The sequence below is a fragment of the Dendrobates tinctorius genome, unplaced genomic scaffold, assembly GCF_039654945.1.
Source record: "Dendrobates tinctorius isolate UK_male_01 unplaced genomic scaffold, ASM3965494v1 ptg000267l, whole genome shotgun sequence".
Lineage (NCBI taxonomy): Eukaryota > Metazoa > Chordata > Amphibia > Anura > Dendrobatidae > Dendrobates > Dendrobates tinctorius.
Window position 1 is genome coordinate 292,158 of NW_027361934.1, and position 23,542 is coordinate 315,699.

The 23,542-nt window shown below is 44.5% G+C and overlaps 1 protein-coding gene across 7 annotated transcripts in view; it reads right to left on the bottom strand.

Annotated features, from left to right (window-relative positions):
* CASKIN1 (CASK interacting protein 1) overlaps positions 1 to 23,542 on the bottom strand; it is a 184,327-nt gene that overhangs the window by 92,421 nt on the left and 68,364 nt on the right. The window contains exon 2 of one of the 7 annotated variants that reach the window (XM_073559240.1): positions 21,084 to 21,205. The exons of the other annotated variants lie outside the window; for them this stretch is intronic. The gene's annotated coding sequence lies outside the window, so the exon portion shown is untranslated. The remainder of the gene's footprint in view (positions 1 to 21,083; positions 21,206 to 23,542) is intronic. 7 annotated transcript variants of the gene reach the window in all.

Here is a 23,542-nt window from a genome sequence, read left to right on the forward strand (position 1 = left end):
GCTGTTTCTCCAGGCTGCCGACATCCACTCACTCCTCAGGGACTCTCAGACGCTGGCCGCCATTACACACACAGCCGCTCCACAGGCTGTTAGCCAGGAGATCCTTCTCCTCACAGGACCTTCCAAACTGGACCAATCAGGTCCCAGCATTCACACCTTGTGACCTACCCTGGCCACCTTATATGGTCCGTAGCCACGCCCACTGGGTCACATGGCTATGACCTCATCACAGGTCCTTCACACACTTACAAAGCCTTTTACTTATAGGCGTTTTCAGACACACCCCTGAGTGGATTTGTAGGTAACCAGAACCCACCCATCTCTCTAGTTACAAGAAGACTTCTCCCTTACACTTAGAAACACCACCTCAGCAATGATATTGCTGATCACACATACACAAGTCTCCATCTCAAAGCCACCCACTTTGAGATACATAACTATCCTTCAGGATTCTGCCACTCATCCGTTCTCTTGGGACATCCACACAGCGCCCCCTAGTGGACACAGTGGTTATTACACCACATACCCCGCCCCTCTGTTCAAACTTGTGGGGTTGAACACACAATCTTACACCAGGATCTCGAGACTGGGCACTCATTACACCTTGCCCCATAGGTCGAGAGAACCGTCTCCCTCTGACATCCGGCCTCATTTCTACGTTAGGCCTCCCCCGCCCCCAGCGGTCAAAATATCGGTCACTGTCTTTGACCCTCCAGTTGCAGTCTGTCTGCGTTATCAGACACTGTTTAGTCACCACCCTCCTAGAGTGCGCTTCGTCACCTGACCGTTCTCCCACTGACCGGCTCTCCCGGTTGGTACGGTCATCAGTCTTAATCGGTCCTACTGTCTGGCCTGAGTCTGACCCATTCAGCGTCTCACAGGAACTGCGGTCTCTCAGCCTCGCACGGCCCGTCGAACTGCCACTTGCTGACATTCTTCGGCCACCTGCCATGTCACTACTTGGAGGAACCCTTCGGGTCCTTACATCTTGGGTTGAAGGCAGCCGCCACCTGGTATTCCGTACTTCTTTATTAATTCGCTGACGGTCCAGCCTCAACTGCTCAATTTCTTGCAGGTACCCCATTCGATACTCCACGAGCATCCGAAAGTCTCTCAGGCTCTCCATGGAGCCAACCACTATGATGGGAATTCTACCCACTTCACTCGATACCGGGTCTTCATTATCAGGAGGGATCCTCACCCTCACCACACCGGAGATATTCACGAGGTCTTGCATCACCTTCCCGGATCTTCCAATGATTCTCCCAATCACAGCTTTGGGTACCGGAACCACATCTTTCCGAAAACCCCGCCGATCCATAGCCTCCCTGGCTAACTACAGGCGTCGAGCAGCCTTCACATTACTCCGCCTGACCAGCTGTTTGGCGTGGAGACATTGTAGATGCATCTCTTTCAGGACAGCTACTCGGTTTGATGTATCTTCTCTGGCTGATACTATCACCAACTGCCGAGTCTCAGGTGCCCAGTGCACCTTACAGGCTTTGACAGCCTCTTTGAAAGCCTCATGCACACCTTCCTCAGCACAGGCTTCTTGCATGTCTTCTGGTACATCAATTACAGACTGGAAGGTCGTGGTCTTGCTCTCTTCCTGGACCGAAGGCTCTGGCTTTCCACGGACACTTCCCTCACTACAGTTGCCACGACCGGGTGACTGTCTTCTTTAGTTCTTAACTCACCAACTTCACACGATGGGATCACTTCATGACCCTTTGCCACGATGGCTACTGGTAGTTCTGTCTTATTATCACTCGCGCTCACCCGCGGTAAGTCTTCGTCCAACTTCTCTCGCAGAAGACTTTTTACTACTCCTCTGAGTTCCTCCATCTCTTCCTTGAGGTTCTTGTTCACACTTTGCCAGGTGGACAGGTGACCTCTGAGCTCCAAGACTTCTTTCTCGAGCTCCTCGACCCTGTGCTCGGCTGTTTGTCTCAGGACTCTTTCTTGTTTGACATGTCCATCCACCTCTTCTCTGAGGGCCTTATTCAGTCCATGCCATGTTACCATGTGTGTTATGATTGAGTCACCGTAGGAGGCAAAAATAGAAATGCTAGCTAAGTCCAGAAAACCAGAGAAGTTGGCAGCTATCGGATTGCAGACCCCTGAACTTATCAACACAACTAGCAGTAGCCGTGGGGGGCTCCTACGATGCCCTGGGCCCCTCGATCACAGCCGGAGGACTACATAGCCTAAAGACAGAAAGGGAAATCTAAACTGCCCCAGAGCAGACCCCAAAGCAAAAGGCAGCCCCCCACATATAATGACGGTGAAGCAAGAAGAAAGAACAAAACACAGACAGAAAGATAGACTGAGCAAAGATGGGGCCCACGCTAGCTTAGATAGGAAAGGACAGGAAGGCTGCTGTCTGCAATCCGTGAAAAAACCCTATGAAAATAAGAGCCAACAAACTGACAGTAAAAAAGGCCCTGAAGACGCTAGGCTTCAAAATAGCTATGTAAGGAATATTCTGAAGACAGAGCAACAGGCAAAAGGAGATTCAGCTCACCCCAGCAGGGAATGGCAGAATCCAGAAAAGCAAGGAAAACAAAACACTAATGCAAAAAGGCAAAGCAGAAATCTTAGCTTTAGATGAGCAGGAATCAGACTGGTTTCCTAGAAGTCCACAGAGAAATCACCCGCAGGCCAGAAGGGCATCGGCAGCCTTATATCCAGTCATTAACTCCACTCAGCCAGTCATCATCATCAGCCCCAGGTGTTTGACAATCAGGCTCACTACCTTTCTTCACCAGAAGAGGGAGTTCCTCGGGCCTCAGTAGTGAAGGGGAAAATGAACTCACAACACATGTGCCCTTTGAGCTGAGACTTCTTTCTCTAGCCCTTCTATTCTGTGCTCCCTTTCTTTCTCAGAGCCACAGTCACCCCCCGAGATTGAGTCATCCCTCCAGTTACTCACTAACCGTGTGACTACATCAGCCGTCTTATCCACCAGGTCAGCGTCAGTTTTGTCACGAGATGTCAGGTCCGTCCGTTGGGCTGACATACCCCTTTTTCCGGTCACCTCCACCTCTGACCTCTCTACGTCAGGAGCCGTCACCGTCTTCGTATGGGTTAGCCCAACAGTAGGAACGTCTCCACCCTCGTGGCATATATCATCAAACCTGACAAAGTCCCGGCCCCACTGCCTCCAAGCCCTTCAAACATTATTCTGTCTACCGCATAGTTCACTGTGACCCCATGTGCACAGCGAGCCTGGACCATTTTCTCGGTCAGACAGAAAGTGAGAGGAGTTCCTACCAGAGTCACCTGACTCTTTGAGTCCAACCGTCCTGACATCCCTTCCCGGTGTAGCATCACAGTACACACTTGCGGCCAGTCATCACTCGGAAAGAATATCCCACATTCTGGAAATGACATACATGAACACTGCAGTTTCCCAGACATACCCACTGAGCCAACCAGGGCTGCCACTTCTTCAAACTCGGCCCCTTTCTGGACCACCACCCCAATTTGGGTTACCTCCTCCTTCTGAGACTCCACCCCTTTTTGGGCTACCACCCCAATTTGGGACTCCACCCCCTTTTGGGCTACCACCCCGATTTGGGTCACCGCCCCCTTTTGGGACTCCACCCCCTTTCAGGATCTCCCCATGTCTGTTATACCTGTCTTCTCAGACCACAGTTCACACCACACAGTTTGTCTCTTACGATACCACACAAGTCTTTGTTGGCACCACCACAGCTCCTGCTGTCACCGATCACCGGCACCACCGGCTGCTGTTCACACACAGCAGTTGGTGTCACTGCAGCTCCTGCTGTGCCATCTTCGTGGACCCGCCGATCCACCGGAAGCCGCTTGTCACCTTCGTAACTCCGCCGAGTTACTGGAAGCCGCTTGTCACCTTCGTGACCCCACTGAGCCACATCAAGCCGCTTGTCACCTTCTTGACTCCCACTGAGCCACCCACTCCCACTGAGTCGAGAAAAAAGAAAAAAACACACCACAAAAAAAACTCACGTGTCCTGACTGTGTGCTATTCAGGACGCTCCTGTCTCCACCTGAGATCGTCCAACACACAGGGCGCACCGGGTTCAATTCAGGGAGCGACCCTCCTCCCAGGGCTCCCCACACACCGGCCTCACCAGGTCCAGGGCCACGGCGGGTGCTCTTCAAGACATCTGTCTCTGCCAGAGACTGCCCAACACTCACGCCTCACCAGGTCCAAGGTCACACCACGTGCTTCTGGGATCCGACTCTTCCCCCAGGGCTGACCCTCCAGGACCTTTCCTCACTGAACCCTCCAGGTAGACTGTCTTATTCACTGACCCAGATAAGTACCACACGAACACCTGTCCGATACCTGTGTCGGCCACACGGGTCCTCGGGTACGTTTTCTCCGCAGAGGCACACTAGCAATTACCAGTCTCTTTCTACTGGGAAAGCAGCCGCACTGGGCTCACCGATCTGGACAGTGCCTTACTCACTAGGCCGCCCCACGGATTCCAGAACCACAGCCGGACAGTGGCTTCCCCACTTGCAGGCCGTCACCGGCTCTGCTCACACGTGGCCGGTCAGCAGCACATCACATGGCTTCCACAACCGTCAGCCCTCCTGGCTCAGCGTTGCTCTTTGCCACCCGAATTTTGCAGTCCTTATCCGTTGCTCCCAGCAACAAGGCTACACCACTGCCCCCATTCTCCACCAATTGTGAGGTAGAGCTGTCATTCAAGGTTGGGGGACAATCGCTTGGCAGCAAATAAATCACATCCGGTACGGGTTTTCCATAAAACCATATCAGTCCGTGAGGTTTATTCACCAACATAAACCACAGCAGCAATATACAACAGCATAGCGTCCATTATATAGCTTCACATTACAGCATAGCGTCCATTAAACAGGCTATTTAGCCCCAGGGTTATCTCACCCACGTCAGGGTTCCCACATGGCTGTTTCTCCAGGCTGCAGACATCCACTCACTCCTCAGGGACTCTAGACGCTGGCCGCCATTACACACACAGCCGCTCCACAGGCTGCTAGCCAGGAGATCCTTCTCCTCACTGGACCTTCCAAACTGGACCAATCAGGTCCCAGCATTCACACCTTGTGACCTACCCTGGCCACCTTATATGGTCCGTAGCCACGCCCACTGGGTCACATGGCTATGACCTCATCATAGGTCCTTCACACACTTACAAAGCCTTTTACTGTAGGCGCTTTCAGACACACCCCTGGGTGGATTTGTAGGTAACCAGAACCCGCCCATCTCTCTAGTTACCTGAAGACTTCTCCCTTACACTTAGAAACAACACCTCAGCAATGATATTGCTGATCACACATACACAAGTCTCTATCTCAAAGCCACCCACTTTGAGATACATAACTATCCTTCAGGATTCTGCCACTCATCCGTTCTCTTGGGACATCCACACAGCGCCCCCTAGTGGACACAGTGGTCATTACACCACTATATATATATATATATATATATATATATATATATATATATATATATGAACAACGACAAAGCAAAGTCCAGCAATAACGTGAGCAATCCAGGATGCTGTTAAAAAATGTTTTCTTTTTATTCATAAATCCATTAAAATGCAATGGTCCAAGCAGTTCAAAACAGCAATAACGCAGTTATTGCTGTTTTGAACTGCTTGGACCATTGCATTTTAATGGATTTATGAATAAAAAGAAAAAAATTTTTAACAGCATCCTGGATTGCTCACGTTATTGCTGAACTTTGCTTTGTCGTTGTTCACATTTGTATGGATGGACTCCTACATCCAGATCCGGGCACAACGGAGTTAACCAGGTCAGCTGAGGTTCAAGGTGGTTCACAGGAGTGAGCTGGTCTACATTGTTGGATTTATATATATATATATATATATATATATATATATATATATATATATATATATATATATATATACACAGCAGTCTCAGTGACTCCTATGTGATGTATATACAGCAGTCACAATGTTTCCTATATGATGTATATGGTCCAGCCTGTGAATGATGGTATAAATATCAAAATGCCCATTGGCACAAAAAGTTTTCCCACTCCTGCATAAAACTGTAGAACAAATCATCTTCTTTTACAATTATGCAGAGGCTGCAGGGGGCCGTATCTATCTATATGCGTTATGTGCATTGTGACCACTGCTGCAGAAACACCAGAATCCCAGGGGCCACAATTTGACATTATACATTGTAAATGTGAGCAAAATAAATTCTCATTCAATTTCATAGGCACACTATCCCTAGGAAAAAAAAGAAGGCTCAAATAGTTTCTGCAGGAGCCGCCGCTTACTCCGGAGTGTGGCAGACAGGAAAAAGGCCCCCTGCAGGTGACAGGCGGTACAGAGGTGCGTCTGTATGCTGAACACGACCCGTCTCCCATCACTACAAAGAGATTGTGAGTCTAAGCGGCAAAATAAGAGAATCCCTGCCGAGCAGGAACATCACTCCCACCGGGCGCAGTCACCGCGCTTTACAACACATCTATGGACCTCGCTTTAGCCTCACTGCCATTTCACTAGTGTGCAGGACCTGCTCTTATTTCATGGAGGCAACGGAGGAAATCATTATTAGGCAATCGTTTCCTTTAAGTGCCCATTTAAAGGAATTTTGGACAATGAAAAAGAAAAAAGTAAACTTCTAGAAAAAACATGGCTTCTTTCTTTTAGAAACACAGCAGTGTCTAAACCATAATCTTGGCAACTTTTGGCAGTGGTGCACAAGGAGTATGCTTGACTGAAAGCCTCTATGTTGTGTGACTTCAGGGAAAGGAGCAGTCAGTCAAGCAGGAGGAGGGAGTGCTGGGTGGGGTCTAGAGCTGGAGTGACAGAGGCTGCAGAACTGCAACCTCATTTTCATATCAGTTCAAATGCTAATTTCTCAGGAACAGAGCAACGGGCTGGCCATATAAAGGTATTGCTGGACTTGTCGTTGAAAGATCTGAATGTGCATATAAATAGTTTCAGATGTGAAATCCTGCTGCCACATTCCCTTTAAAAGGTAAGTTCACACTGGGCATTTTTGCTGCATTTTTTCTTGCTGCAAAAATGCTGAAAGAAGTGACATGATCTATGTCAAAAAATGCTGCAAAGAACAAATCCTGATGACAAAAAAAACAATGAGATTCCTGAAATCTCTTAGGCTTTGCTGTTACTGTAAAAAGCAGCTGAAAATTAGCATAAAAATGTCCAGTGTGAACATACCCTATTCTAAGTGAATGGAAATGAGTTGAAATAACACAGACAACCTGTAGGCAGGTGTCTGCTGTTTCTAGAAGTCAGACATGTTTTTTGAATTCTGGATGACCCCTTTAAATTTGGAATTGCTAATCCTCTTCTGAGCCTGTGCTACATTCTGAATTATACTCCAGAGCTGCACTCACTATTCTGCTGGTGCAGTCACTGTGTACATACATTACATTACTGATCCTGAGTTACATCCTGTATTATACCCCAGAGCTGCACTCACTATTCTGCTGGTGCAGTCACTGTGTACATACATTACATTACTGATCCTGAGTTACATCCTGTATTATACCCCAGAGCTGCACTCACTATTCTGCTGGTGCAGTCACTGTGTACATACATTACATTACTGATCCTGAGTTACATCCTGTATTATACTCCAGAGCTGCACTCACTATTCTGCTGGTGCAGTCACTGTGTACATATATTACATTACTGATCCTGAGTTACCTCCTGTATTATACTCCAGAGGTGCACTCACTATTCTGCTGGTGCAGTCACTGTGTACATACATTACTGATCCTGAGTTACATCCTGTATTATACTCCAGAGCTGCACTCACTATTCTGCTGGTACAGTCACTGTGTACATACATTACATTACTGATCCTGAGTTACATCCTGTATTATACTCCAGAGCTGCACTCACTATTCTGCTGGTGCAGTCACTGTACGTACATTACACAGTCATTATAACCCCTTATTGTGTGGGAATACTTATAGATCACATTACTGATAATTTGGCTGATTAGTGGGCGGATGCCCCCAGTAATCTTGAAGACGTACCCCACTGATTTTACACCGATATGCCGCACACATACGTCCCGCCGTGACTCACTGTAATGCTTTCTTCCTGCAGTACATTCTTTTTCGCACGTTGCAGCGGAGTTTACTTACATATCTGTGGGTGGTAGTTGATGTAAATGTGCCTGACTTCTATTCTTGCGCCGTAGAGAAGGTTGAGTATCTGCCAATTTGCCGCGCGTTATATGGAAACCAAAATAGTTCTGCATTGATACAAGAATTTTCCCGACATCCGGAGCGAGCTTCTGTGTTCTTGGGTTACGTTCCGGTTACGGCCCCGTTGCAGGAATACTCGAAGCCCCGACATTACTTTTTCCGGTGGTCCAAACATATTGCCGTCGGCTCATGGAGGGGGCAGGTTGGCATAATGGAGGCAGATGGAGGGATAACCGGGCGCACTATAATACAGTCCGACTCCTCCGTCCTCCTTTATTCAGATTATTCCTGGAGAATTCATGTCTGAGCCTTGGCTGCGGCTCGGTGGGAGGATAAGTGAGATGTTCGGCATCGCACCTCTCACTCCACGTCGCGCTGCAGTTGAGACGTGCGATGAGGCAGGGGGATAATTTGTATATTCTTAGAGGCATGCATATGTTCAGCGGGATAAGGATTATATCTGGAGAATTAAATTAGCTCAGGGGATTAGCTGCGGCTAATGCAAATATCTCGAAACGCATCGGAGAGGAATCCTGCCGCGTGTGACTTGCGCCACGCACCCTGCATTTTGAACATCCCATATTTCAATATTAGACATCCAACACAATTCTCATCCAATTGCAAAATTGCATCAGCAAAAGGGTTCGACAATTTTTCCAGAACTCCCATAGAAGTTAATGGAGAGAGCCAGAGCGGCGCATGCGCACCCATGTCTTAAAGATGGGTGGTATTATAGCAGACACAGTCCCCTCCTGCCGAAAAAGTCACAGCCCCCGTGATCACATTTGTGAGGACTAGCTGGAGCAATTCCACCAATAATTGACATTAATTATGCCTTTTTCTCTATATTAAAGGGGTTCTCCTCCACTTATAAGAAGGATCCATTAAGAATAGGCTGATCACAAAATTTCCCACTACTGAGATCCCCCAACGATCAGCAAGGAAACTTGTTCAATTTCCTTGCAGTGCCACCACTGGTGAAATGAAGTATTACATAGTACACCCTAAAGACAATGAGTTGTCTGCGAAATGCGGGACAGGATGGGTCCTCCAGAGAAGAAGCAGCTCTTTGTAACCACTATTCTCTGACCAGGATCCCATCAAAGGTTCCCGTCCCATTCATTCAAAATTAAAGAGGTTATCCCATGGACAACATTGATCTTTACAAAGGATAATTGTGTAACAGACAGCTGGGACCCCCATCAATCCATGTTTCCCAGCAGTGCACATGCATGAGCATCACTTAATTCAGTGTCTATGAGGTGTTTACACATGCGCACTACCACTCCATAGACTTTGAGACCCATATTCTTGGGACCTTAGGTCAGACCTCCATCAGTCATACATTTATCACTTATCTTGTACTTTGCGTATATGATGAAGTCCTGCTATGAACATTGTAATACGTCTGGGTTCGAACCCATGCTTGGTTGTTGGCTTCTCTGTCTGCCAAACCACAGCAGATACACCTTTTCTCCATGTGTTTTGTTTCTTTTATCCTTTCTGCAGTCTTTTTTAGGGTAACAGGTGTTTTCATTTACTCGCTTGTCTGCCCTATCACCTTTTGGGTGCGGCTTTCTATACTTTTCCTCTGCTGGTATTTCCTGCTGGCGATAGTGTCATTTGGATGTCCAGCCATACTGCTGTAGTTTAAGCCAATCAGCGAAAGACCAGCTAGGGTTTATCTCTTTGTTGTTTATTTTCTTTACCTTGTTTATTTTCTGTTTCCTGTTGGGAAGTAGGCGGCATATTTTCTAAGAGTCTAAATTGAATCCTTTATTTAGTATTTTGTGGTTTGTTTTTCTCACTCTGGCATCTCTTTCTATTTCAGCACACTTTCACTTCTGTAGGTAACTTACACTCTGCTCTGCCCTTTGACTCTTTAGGAGGAATGTGAAGCGCTCGACGGCCTTTCAGGCAGCATAGGTCCGAGTTGCCTTCAATTAGTCTGTGTTAGTGCTATCCTGGCTCAAGCAAGAATCACTAGGGACTGTGGTCTCAGGATCTCTAGTCTGCACATGAATTGGCAGGGTCAGTTGCAGCTATCCGGGTCAGGGTCAGCTACGCTATCATAACCAACATACTGTGCTTAGGCACCTGCAAAAAATACAGAAGTCACCCACAGCAGGGAAAAAAAGCAATATCATATGGGACCACCAGATGGCGATACAAAGTTTGACATTTATGCTATAATAAACCAGCAAACATAAATTGTACATAATTATCTACCTCACCATTAACTATTGCTTTTATTATCACCTAGATATAAACATTTAATGATACTCCAGACTTTCTTTTCACATTTTTCTACAATAACCAGGTACAAGTTAATGTTAATACATGCTATACTCATCCAATAATCCAGAATATTTCATAATCTGACATCTTTCAGGCCCTATTATTCCCAGATTAAAGTTATTTCACTGGAATAACATCCAAAAGAAAACATATAAGTAGTTAAACCTGGTAATAAATCGATTACCCAAAGTAGCCAATCAAATCGCTTCATTCATTTCATATCCTGCAATGAAAATATGAAAGCTGGAATCTGATTGGCCGTTAGGGGCTACATCTCTATTTTTAAGGAAAATACAGAAGATTTACGGTCATGGCGGCAGTTGCTATGGGCACAGAGTTGTAGGATGGATGGCTCTTGTCTAGACAATGATGTAGGGACACTGGGAACCACAAAAAGCAAAGTAAATCATAATGGAGAGGAAAGTTGAGTTGCGTTCGAGCTCCTTTCATCTCTGTGACACAAGAGCGGCTTAACTCCAGATCCTGCGGCTGCGGCGTGTTATCTGATGTCGCTATGGAGTTTACCTTGAGAAGAGACGGCAGTTGCTAGGATACCGGCATCTATTTCCCACAGCAATCCAACATAAAGGAGAGGCACAGAGATGTGAAGGCGCCAGGGCTCCCTGCAACTCTCACATCTTACTTTTATGATCTACGGTGACGAAGACGGCCGGCGAGGACGCGCCCATGCACATGACTCTTGCACAAGTGCCTATATTCACGGCAAGAGGAGACGGTGTCACTTACAGAGGCCACTATTTTTGGTACTCTGTGTCTGATTTGGGGTGGACATGTTGGAGTAAAAAGCACCGTGCTACTAACCTGTGCATGTAAGGTTTGGGGTACTGAAACGCAGGCGGCCAGCGAGGACGTGCCCATGCGCATGACTCTTGCACAAGTGCCTATATTCATCGCAGGAGGAGAGGGTGTCACTTACAGAGGCCACTATTTTTGGTACTCTGTGTCTGATTTGGAGTGGACATGTTGCAGCAAAAAGCAACGCGCTACTAACCTGTGCATGTAAGGTGTGGGGTACTGCAACGCAGGCGGCCAGCAAAGCCACTCCCCTGTTCTCGGTTCTGGTACACGTGCCTATATTCATTGCAGGGTGAGTCGGCATCAGGTACAGAGGCTATTATTTATGGCATTCTGCGTCTGAATTATGGGTGGATATTGTGATGCAAAATACGTTCCACCGTTCCCCTGTTTATGTAGAGTTTGGGGTGGCTAGTGATTTTGGTGCCTTTATTTGATGCTGGGCACAGGTTAGGCCTAGACGCCTCCCAGAAGTCCATCTGGATGCAGGGGAAGCCCAGATTCAGCTGGTCATCCGTATTTCACATATGCGGACCATAATACACAGACTGTCCGCAGGGATCTGGACCCGAACTTTCAGCCTCTTATATGTCTATGATGTTGTAAATTCGGGTCAGGAGATCTGCAGTCAGTCTGGGCATTGATGTCCTTATTCAGACTTTGAAATATGGCTGTCTGAACCAGGCCTAGGAAAGAGAGCAAGAGTTAGGCCGGGATCACACATGCGAGAAACTTGGACGAGTCTCGTATCTCAATACCCGGCATTCGGGAGCGGAGCGTGCAGCTGCATAGAAATACATGCAGCTGCAAACTCCGCTCCCGAGTGCTGGCAGCAGTGCCGGGTATTGACGTGCGAGATTCATCCGAGTTTCTCGCAAGTCTGACCCCGGCCTTAAGATGAATTCTGGATACTGAAGACCTAAGAGAGGTCACTCCGATAAAAGAGCCACAGGGGTCGGTGGGTCTGTGAGCCAGGTGTAAGAGGGCCACATACTTGCCAACAGTCCTAATTTTTTAGGGACAATTCCGCAATCTGAAATGCAATAAAGGCTAATTTTATGCAAAAATAGCCCAAAAGTGTACATTTTGTTTGCGTTCCTGATCGCTTTAGGAAGAGTTCCTGGAAATTTTGGGAACGAGTCTTAAATATCACAATTTTTGGAGCACATGTGTGTTCTGGAAATGGAAAGTGGCTAAGCAGCTGAAGTCATCTATGGAGGGGCCAGAACATCCTAAGGAAGTGGCTGGTGGTTCCCCAAATTTTATTGCCTAGGGGAGAAGCCTCCCTTAGTTCTACAGTGGGTACAGAAAGTATTCAGACCCCTTTAATTTTTTCACTCTTTGCTTCATTGCAGCCATTTGGTAAATTCAAAAAAATTCATTTATTTCTCATTAAATTTTTGCAAATTTATTAAAAAAGAAAAACTGAAATATCACATGGTCATAAGTATTCAGACCCTTTGCTCAGACACTCATATTTAAGTCACATGCTGTCCATTTCCTTGTGATCCTCCCTGAGATGGTTCTACTCCTTCATTGGAGTCCAGCTGTGTTTAACTAAACTGATAGGACTTGATTTGTAAAGGCGCACACCTGTCTATATAAGACCTCACAGCTCACAGTGCATGTCAGACCAAATGAGAATCATGAGGTCAAAGGAACTGGCCAAGAAGCTCAGAGACAGAACTGTGGCAAGACACAGATCTGGCCAAGGTTACAAAAAAATTTCTGCAGTACTCAAGGTTCCTAAGAACACAGTGGCCTCCATAATCCTTAAATGGAAGAAGTTTGGGACCATCAGAAGTCTTCCTAGACCTGGCGAGCAATCGTGGGAGAAGAGCCTTGGTGAGAGAGGTAAAGAAGAACCCCAAGATCACTTTGGCTGAGCTCCACAGAGGCAGTAGGGAGATGGGAGAAAATTCCACAAAGTCAACTATCACTGCAGCCCTCCACCAGTTGGCCCTTTATGGCAGAGTGGGCCGACGGAAGACTCTCCTCAGTGCCAGACATAGGAAAGCCCGCATAGAGTTTGCTAAGAAACACATGAAGGACTCCCAGACTATGAGAAATAAGATTCTCTGGTCTGATGAGACAAAGATAGAACTTTTTGGTGATAATTTTAAGCGGTATGAGTGGAGAAAACCAGGCACTGCTCATCACCTGCCCAATACAATCCCAACAGTGAAACATGGTGGTGGTGGCAGCATCACGCTATGGGGGTGTTTTTCAGCTGCAGGGACAGGACGACTGGTTGCAATTGAAGGAAACATGAATGCGGCCAAGTACAGAGATATCCTGGATGAAAACCTCAGACTTGGCCGAAGGTGCACCTTCCAAAAGACTATGACCCTAAGCACACAACTAAAATGACAAAGGAGTGGCTTCAGAACAACTCTGTGACCATTCTTGACTGGCCCAGCCAGAGCCCTTACCTAAACCCAATTGAGCATCTCTGGAGAGACCTGAAAATGGCTGTCCACCAACGTTCACCATCCAACCTGATGGAACTGGAGAGGATCTGCAAGGAAGAATGGCAGAGGATCCCCAAATCCAGGTGTGAAAAACTTGTTGCATCATTCCCAAGACTCATGGCTGTACTAGCTCAAAAGGTGCGTCTACTCAATACTGAGAAAAGGGTCTGAATACTTATGACCTTGTGATGTATGTTAGTTTTTCTTTTTTAATAAATTTGTGAAAATTTCTACATTTCTGTTTTTTTTTCAGTCAAGATGGGGTGCAGAGTGCACATTAATGAAAAAAAAATTGACTTTTTTGATTTTACCAAATGGCTGCAATGAAACAAAGAGTGAAAAATTTAAAGGTGTCTGAATACTTTCCGTACCCACTGTATAGCAGCACGTAGGTTTGTCATACCTGCCAACTATCAGGACTGATCTGATTTTTCGAAAACAGTCCCGGCAAATTTGTGGTGTCCTGGGCCAGATGGAGTGATCCAAGGTGTTACTAAATAAAACTTAATTCGTCAACACATGTTGGTAGCTATGGTTTGGTCAAGAGACAGCAACCATATTGGAGCACAACAGAGAGACTATGCCCACCAAGTGTGGGAGTAACCACCAAGTAATGTATTGAGAGGCCGTAACCATAAAGCAACTGTAACTACTAAGTTCTACGCCTCTCAATTAAAACATAAATATTCCTCTTGTTTGCACCAAAAAGTCTCTGATCCCTTTGCTCCATTACTATGGAGGCTCTGGTTTGATTGAATCAAAAGTTTGTGCCTTCCAAGTATGACAGTAATGAATTCAGAGCCTGCAACCATTAAGAAACTTCAACCACTAAGCTCTGTGCCTCTGTGTGTGAAAATATATATTACTCTTGTTTGCACCAAAAAGTCTCTCATCTCTTTGTCCCACCATTATGGAGGTTTTGATCAGGGCTGTGGAGTCGGTAAGCCAAACCTGCGACCCCGACTCCTCAATTTCCCTTCCACCGACTCCGACTCCACAACTCCGACTCCAACATATATTGCTTATATTTAAGTGAAAAATTTATTGTAGTACAATGTGAACATCAGACATTTAATCATTTATATGATACAATAATCAAGACATTTAGATAGAACATAATATCTATTTATTGGAATACAACTTTAGAACACAAAAAACTGTAATAAATTGTAAATATGTAATACACTATGTAATATCGATTACATATATATATATATATATATATATATATACACAGTATATATATAACACTATGTAATAAACTATGTAAGTGGCAAAAAAACGTTTTCAACAAAAACATACTAAATAATATTTGTGCAGTCTATGAATTTGTCCTAAGAAATAGAATTGCCTCCATCAGATCCTCCTTCATAGATGACATAAAATCTGACCCAATAATTTTAAGGCCTGAGAATAACCCCTCTACACTAACTTGGGTTGGAGGCAAAGCCGTAACCACATGGGCAACATCTCTAACAATTTCCAAGTATAAAGGAATTGCCTCGTGCACAGTCAGTTTTGATGAACGGTTGAATTTTTCTTTTTCTTTGAGAGCAAGTGAAACATTTTGCTGAAATCTGGTCAATCTGCTGCTATAGGAGACGGAGTGAAATCTTTATCCTTGCGGCAACGCTTTGCCTGCTCCATATCATCCAAATACTTGTCAAAGTCAAACTCCTCATCTGATGAGGATGAAGATATGGCAGCAGTAGCACTGTCAGGACCCAAGTCCTCTTGCGCCTGGCAGTCCTCCTGTAGGCCACTCATCCTAACTGCTACCTCAGTCAGAGCTTCTTTTCCTTTAGTAAGCTGTTGATCATCAAACAGTATACGATGACTTGGGTCCACATAAACAGCTGCCAGAAAAATTTTATTTTCCAATAGCTGTGTCTCTCTCTATTTCATTGAAGCAGAAATGCCATCTGTGATTAAACCTCCTCTTTGGGACAGGCAAAATAGCAAGTTCTTCCACTCCCTTATGCAAATGCCAGGAGTTAAATCCTCAGCTTGTAATTTTTTAGTCACGGTAAATAGGTGATTAAGAAATTCCTTCAATTCAGCCACCTGTGTCCATTGACCTTCATTTAGAGTTACCTGAGGGTTCGCCATATCTATAAGAAACGGTTTTAGCCAGGATCAAAACTAGGGGGGGTAGAACCTCATACTGTTCCGCAGAATCTCATACTGCACACCTCAGCTGCTGCAGAACCTTATACTGCACACCCCTACACTTGAAAATAAAGCCTGCACCTTAAGATGTGGTGAATGCAGTCTATTTATTCCAACTATCAATTGATGTTGATGTGCTCCTGAACACGAGCAATGCCTGTCCTGGGCGTCCTTTTGGGCAGCTATGAGGTGTACCTGACTGGTGCTAAAAAAAAAAGGAGTGTTAGTCTGTGTGCTACCCGGCTTTCATTCTTTTTGGTACAGATAAGATATGGATAGACAGATGTGGATAAATGGATAGATAGAGCAGATGTCTAATCTGCTTTTGCTATTGAAAACATTATCTATGAGCTCAAAAACCTTTCAGGTGATGCGGTTTTTTAAAAAGCTGATCTGCTTTTGCAGCTGAAAACGTAACCTCAAAAAACGCAGCAAAAACGCTGTGTGTGAATGTAGCCTTAGATCAGGAATAGAACAGCCGTTTATAGGACATTTCATAACTTTCCCAAATTCCTATGAAAAAATATTCAGCACATTCTGCATTGAACTACTGTACCCAATTTATTATATATTTTAGGAGTTGGAGTCGGACCATTTTATACTGACTCCGACTCCACCAAAATGAGCTCCGACTCCGACTCCACAGCCCTGGTTTTGATTTGCCTGAATCCAAAACCTGTGCCCTCCAAATGTGGGAGAGACCTTGGATTCAGAGCCTGCAACCATTAAAGAACTGTAACCACTAAGCTCTGCGCCTCTCAGAGAGAAAATAAATATTCCTCTTGCTACCAAAAGGTATCTGATCCCCTTGCTACACTACTATGGAGGCTCTGATTTGCCTAAATCAAAAGTTTGTGCTCTTCATGTGTGAGAAGAATTGCCAAGTAATGAATTCTGAGGCTGTTACCATTAAGGAACTGTAACCACTAAGCTCTGTGCCTCTCAGTGAGAAAATAATTATTCTTGTTTGCACCAAACAAGTCCGTGATCCCCTTGCCCCACCCAGGAAAGGTATCTGCAGCGATCATACTGGATCACTATCTGTAACACGGTTCATTCTGTATACCGTATAAATGGGTTAAATCCAATTCTTGCTAGTGCAGGCCGAGCTGTGAATAGTAAATTCCAGAGACTACCGCTCAGTGATTGACTCATCTACTACGCACTGTGGATCTTAATAACACCTCCTCTTCTCTGCACTGCTGCCAACAAATGTGATTAGTCAGCCAAATGGCCCTCATCGCTCCACAACCCAGCATAACCCCGTCCTATACCAGGGAGCTAAGTGCTGCCGAGAAAGACAGAAATGATCCCCCCACCCCCGAATAGCGGCTTGACCTGATTAACAGCATCCATCATATAAGTCCCTGTGTAATTTGTGACAAATAGGAGCTCAATACAAGAGCGGCCATATGTCCCGGATCTCTAGGGTAGTCCCAGGTGTTAGCGGCTGTACGTTATTTTTGCAATCCGCTCATTTTAGAATGGTGAGCCAGCAAATATACAGCTCCCTTGCAGCGATTACCGAGGGAAGGTGAAGCATTGCAATGCCAATATAATGTATAATCATCATGCCAGGTCTTCAAAAAGAGAGATCCCTATGATCTCAAACTCAGCACGACCATACACTACCTGGTCGACCATACAGTATATTTAGAAGAACAAGGTGTAATACTTTTTTTTCTCCAGCAGTGGCCACTGTAGCAACCATCGACATCTTTTCCTGATGATCAGAGCCGATCACTCGGATTTCCGCTGCTAGATCTGCAACAATCAGATTTTCCAAATTGGGCAACTCACTTTCATTTGCAAAAGTGAATTCATTAACCTGCAAAATTTAACTCTTTCTAAAGGGTTGGCAAAATCTGTAACAGGGAAAGTGACCCTGATTATTGCACACTATTGGGAGTTTAGGAGTACATGGTGATATTGTGTCTGATGGTCTGTGAGATGATTAGTGACAGAGGTCACATTACGACTAGGGCCGCCAAGTTATTTGCAGAGGAAGACAATTGCATTATCCACCAACGGCGCCTATCTCACCCAGACATCAACAGCGACAGCCAGAGATGTACAGCAAGCAGAACTTCTGCCTCCGCTGCAGACAATTTTTTTTTCTTACTTAAATGCATGTATTTTTGGGGGGGGCTAAAAAGCATTTTTGCTAAAGGTTTCATTAAAAATTTTGCACCATTTGCCTTCTATAGCCACTGATTATTGCTGGCTGTAGAATGGGTTAACTGGGAATCTATCAGTGAGCTCATTTTGACAGTTTCTAAATCTTAATTGTATTTTTTTTTTTAATCTCAGCTGATTTATGACCACGGACCACATCAAAGTTGAATTTGCAGGCAAACAAAGGATGGTTCAGTTTGTTATTACCCTACTTACCAACTATGAGGCTTTTTTATGTGACCACCCCTAAATATCCCATCTGATGATGAAATATTTTGGCGTCATGAAAAGTGGTTTTGGCATTACTTCGAAAGTTTGCCAACTATTTTGGGAGCCCAGTAAGTGACAGTCTAACTTTTCTGGGAGCCTCCGGGACACTCTATAAAATGTGCTGAGTGTCGTTTTTAGGGTTGCGTTCAGGGACTGGAGCAAGGACTTCCCATAAACTAGGACAGGATAATAAGCCCCAGGCTCTTCTGTACTGGAAGGCATGGTTCCCCTTATCTTCTGTGTCCATCACAGTACATTTTTTTTAAGGGGTCCTCTGGACATTACAAGGCGCCAGCGTTTTAAATGGCACATGCTAGCTAGAAGCCTGCAACATGTTTTGCATTGGAGCCCAGGAGCCTCAAGTGACATCTCTGTCTATTTTTCAGTAAAGGCAACTTTAGAGGCAACCTCATGCGTCCAGTAGGAGGTGCAGCTCTGCAGCACAAACAGCTGCTGTAACAAGTGTACCAGACATTTCAGGTGACTTTTCCAAATGTGCTGTAGTCTGTGTGTGTGCATGAGGAATAACACTATTTATGACCATTATTTGACTTTTACACATTTTTCTCTCTGCAGGTTCTTCCTCTCTCTAGTTTTCAGTTGTCTTCAGAATAACTGCTATAATGTGTCCCATACACCATACACACAGACATGGCTCTCCTTTCTCTATGTAGCACATGTTCATAACCAGAAGCAACAGCATGGAGGATATAATACAGAAGTGCTGAGAATGTGTGTACAGCTCTGGGGTGATATAAAACACTTACTAGAAAGCAGTAACATGGAATACATTATACAGCAGTATTGAGCAGTGCATGCGTGAGTCCAATTCTGGGGTGAGATAAAACACTTAGCAGAAAAGTTGTGGCGTGGACGACTTTATACAATAGTACTACGGTAAGTAGTGTAGCTATGAATCCAGCTCTGAGAGTGAGCTAAAACACTTACTAGAAAGCTGCAGCATGGAGAATATTATACAACAGTACTGAGCAGTGTAGCTGTGGATCCAGCTCTGGGGTGAGCTAAAAAAACATACTAGAAATAAGAAGCATGGGGGTCATTATATAACAGTATTTTGTCAATGCAGCTCTGGAGTGAGATAAAACACTTACTAGAAAGCAATAGCATGGAGGACATTATACAGAAGTACTGAGCAGTTTAGCTGTGAATCTAGTCCCATGATGAGATAAAACACTTACTATCAATTAATGGATGGCATCAGTATAAACTTAGAAACCACAAATGTTCAGCATAGTGCTGGGCAGGTAATGCATAAAATTTTCTCTATATCCTAAAAAAGAGATTGTAAGGGGGTGCTACAGTTTTAGAAGAACGTAACTGCTTTCTTTGAAGAACAGCGCCACGCCTCTCCATTGGTTGTGTCGGGTACTGCAGCTCCATTGAAGTGGATGGGTTTCATCCGCAATACCTCGCACTACCTGTGGACACGTGGAAGGAGAAACCTTGAATTCTGTCTTTGTCGCTCTGGACAGACCTTCCTTGCAGCACAGTTTACATTTGGGGATCAGTGTTACTATACTTGGTAAATACTTTTCGCAGAGCTTTGTCCCCAGGGCACAGTGCATGTATTTTTGGAAATCGCATGTGTGGTGCTTGCTACGAGCTAAAAGTGGCTTCCAACGAATACTTGTATTTCCAAGAGACACTGCCTTTCCGCCATCCATCATGGGCGCCCAGGGCACGTCACCTACACCAAGATCACAGGACTGACCTATAACAAAGTGCCCACCATGTCCAGGTCGGGGGGGGGGGGGGGGAGGGGTAAGAAAGTCTTGGCCCCTTTTAAATTAACTAGTAGCCAAAATCTGTTTTGACAAATTTCATCACCAGTGACCCCACAATCACCCGTCCGGCAGAGATTTACTAATCATATTTGTGTGGCGGTACATCTTGGCCAATGACCGCCAAACCATGCATTATGTGGTCTGTAGGAAGTCACGCATCCATCTGCAAGGACAAATCATTCACAAAGGGATAATTTAGTCACTGTATGACGGTATTTTTAATCTACTGTGTGGTGGTATTATACAGTCACTGTATTGCGGTACTATCTAATCACTCCATAGTGGTAATGTTCAGTCACTATGTGGCAAAGTGATTCAGTCACTACAAGCTGTTTTTATTCAGTAACTGAACAGTGGTACTATTTAGTCATTATATGGCGGTATTATTCTAGCAATGTACTATGATATTACTGAGTCACCATACAGCGGTGTAGTCAGTCACTATATGATGGTATTATTCAGTCAATGCACGGCGTTATTATTGAATCACCATATGGAGGTGTACTCAGTCACTATATAATGGTAATTTTCGATTACAGCATAGCAATATTATTTATTAACGATCTGTAGCATAATTCTATCCCGCTATGGTGGCATTATTCAGGTACTGTATGGTAGTATAATTTATTAATTCAACATTTGGTAGTATCATTTTGGCAGTCTATACTGGTACTGTACTATTCTTTTCACTGTTTGATAGTATAGTTTGGACACTGTAATGGTTTTGTTCGGTGATTATATGGTGGTATTATTTTATTACTGCTTGATAGTATAATTTGCCTCACCCCTAAAGTACATCACTTGTATTTTACTGGTACTATTTGGTAAAAAAAAAAGGCAACAATTCTAGTGGAAGTGGTCATCACAGGTTGCTACCTGACCCATCGGAGGTGGAGGTGGGTGTGTTAGGGCTCCTTTTATCTTAGTCTCCGACCCATTCCTTTACTTGGCATGAGGGTTCATCAGTCGTAGTTGGGGGTGCCATTGGCTTCATCTGCCTAGGGCACCAAAATAATAATAATAATAATAATAATAATATAATCTGAACCTGCAAGCATGACACATAACAGAGTATAACAGTTTTATCTGTGGTAGTTTTTGTTGTTATTTTATCCCCACAGCTCCATGAAAATTGTATTTATTTTTTAATCTGACATACGGTTCCAGAGATAAGGGCCTTTTTATTTAGCGTTACCTTTTATGGACTTTACCAAGGAGGCGTGGCTCACAAAGTAATCATGCAGAGGAGCTAAAGACACGCCCCTGAGCAGCCTGTGAGCTCCTTTTTAAGTAAAAAGGCCCATATTTTTGCAGTTTTATGGCGGATTTAAAAAAATAAATAAATAAGGAGAAAACTTAGGGGAGCAGCATGAATATAATAAGAACAAAAACTGGCCATTTTTGACTTGGTGACAGGTCTCCTTTAAATGCAGAAGATTTGGTCTCCTGCTTTAAATGTTCTTATTATATGATCGTGGCGGAGCGGTCGGCAGCCGCCCAATCTGCCTGTAAGCTACTGCCAGCTTACACAAACACCAAGATGTTTTTGGAGAGTAAAAGTTCTTCTCCTTCTCATTACTCCGTGTTTGTAAAGTCAATCTGAGGACCGCGCCTGGACAGGGTGACACTGACACAGTCCCCGCAGTCCATGAATGCGGCATTAACTGGTCACTTCCACTTACAGGATTTCCACTAGAAAACAAACACCAGGATTCCGTTGCCATGGTGATGTGCACTGGAATAATATTTAGCTGAGTTCTATGCAACGTTCCAAAACTTCTTCGGTAAAAAAAAAAAAAAGTAAAAAAAAAATATCCTCTCTCTTTCCACATTACTCATTTTCTATAAAAACATCCAGACTGTGATCTTCTCATCACGATGAACGTCTGGATGTGTGATTTCTGTTTACGTCTCCGGATCTGCAGCTCGGGAATAGTAACATTATAGTAACCGCCATTCTCACGTGTTCTCATCTTATGTCACATTCGTGTTATCCGAACAATACTTTTGTGACCCCATGACAACCCTTATCGTCTCTATACACTTTTATTAAGTCCTACATAATAAAAGGGGAAACAGATCTGATTGGTTGCACGGAGCAACAGTGTATCCAAGAGTATACTGAATTACCGGAGCACAAGAAGTGTTGTCATGGGGAAATATGAGTTATTACGGGGTGCGCAGACAGGGACTGATGAAGATCCCAAATTTGCCATCTTTGTCCTCCCATCAAAGTTGTTCTCCACCTTTTTTTTTTTTTTTTTTTTTTTTTACATAAATGCATGCATTTTGACCCCCAAAAAATCATTTTTGCAGTTGGGTTTAATTAAAAACTTTGCATCGTTTTGCTTTTACATGCTCTTTATCCCCCTACACATTAATCTTTGACATAGTCGGTGATTTTAAATCAGCAAAGATGCTCAGAAAAAGACCATCAGAATGAGCTCACTGACAAATTCTCCGTTAACTCATTCTGCAGCCAGCGAAAGACAGTGCAACACAGCGGTTACAGAAGGGACCATTTGCAACAGTTTTAATGCAACCCAATGGCAAAAATTATTATTAGCACAAAATGAATGCATATAAGTAAGAAAAAAACAATTATCCCCAAAAATGGACGACCCCTTTATGTATACTTGACATCTGGAACACGTGGGAGGCTACCCAAGCCCAGAGCCTTATGACATCTGTGTAGACGGAGGTGGTCCCGATGTAACAACCCCTTTAACAAAATGATTTAAAATGTTGCATGAAAATGGTAAGAAATTTAGTTACTCATTCAAAATATGTGATTTTTTTATTTTGTGCCATCATCTTTTTTTTTACTATATTGCTCCATTGTTTTTTCGGCCCCTATTAACCGCAGCCTTCCACGGATAGCACAGGCATAATTCAATATCAATATGACAGACATTGCTGCCCAAAGAAACATGCTAAACTAATATCTGGCTGCATCGGGAGAGAAGTAATTGCTCTTACTGGAACGCGGCTGGATGCTTTCCATAACCTCTTGTAATGTATGGAGGAAAGGTAAGGATCGAAGAAGTCTGGGGTCCTGCCAGACATTCAGCTGGCATACTCCGTATCACCAGGCATTAGTGCTAGTTTCTGCTTTCCCTTTCGCTACAGACAGGTGCCCAATACTCATCAACACTCTTTAAAAAAAAGGGGGAGACCTACTGGACTCCCACAAAAGGAGGCAAATATGTTGGACGCAGCCAAAGTCGCAAGAAAAGAAATTTTGCACCAGGTATGCAAAGCAGTGAAGAGTTTTCAGAGTGCTCCCTGCCGTGACCAAGAGCGGTGGAAGAATGAGGACAGGCGAGCATTTATTT